This window comes from Ranitomeya variabilis, chromosome 6 (genome assembly GCF_051348905.1).
Source record: "Ranitomeya variabilis isolate aRanVar5 chromosome 6, aRanVar5.hap1, whole genome shotgun sequence".
NCBI classification, from domain to species: Eukaryota; Metazoa; Chordata; class Amphibia; order Anura; family Dendrobatidae; genus Ranitomeya; species Ranitomeya variabilis.
In genome coordinates, this window is record NC_135237.1 from 241,615,936 (window position 1) to 241,616,709 (window position 774).

The window sequence follows — 774 nt, forward strand, 5'->3', positions numbered from 1 at the left end:
GGTTAAAGCAAGCAGCTAAAGCGTGGAATGACAAAATCACGGAAGTACTTGCAAATGAAAAATTTCAAAGAAGCAAAGCTGATCCATGCTTATACACAAAAAGGCTGATTAATAGATGGATTTATATACTCATATGTAGACGACATTTTGATTTGTTTTGAACAAGAAAGGGATAATGAAAACATTCTAAAAATCCTGAAGCAACATTTCGAAATCAAAGACTTGGGAAATGTAAAACAATATCTAGGAATACAGGTAGAAAGAGAAGAAGACGGAAGTTTCCTACTGAATCAAAATCACATGATTCAAGACATAACAGAAAAATTTGGATTAAAGGATGCAAAAACAGTAAAATCTCCAATGGAAACTAATTATCTCAAAGAGATGAACAGTGAAAAAAATATGCTACCAAATAATGAAGAATACAGAACAGCAATAGAAAAACTACTGCATCTAGCGACCGTTACAAGACCAGACATCGCAGCAGCAGTAGGAATCCTGAGTAGAAAGGTATCAAAACCAAATAAAGCTGATTGGAATGCCGTGAAGAGAGTAATGCGTTATTTGAAAGGAACTAGCAGTGTTAAGCTGAAATTACCCACAAGTGATGATTGCATTTTAACAGGATATGTTGATGCAGATTGGGCTAAAGATCCAACTGACAGAAGATCTACCAGTGGACATATTTTTTTCCTCTCAGGTGGACCAATAAGTTGGACAAGTAAGAAACAGTCAATTGTGACACTGTCTTCAACAGAAGCAGAATATGTTGCC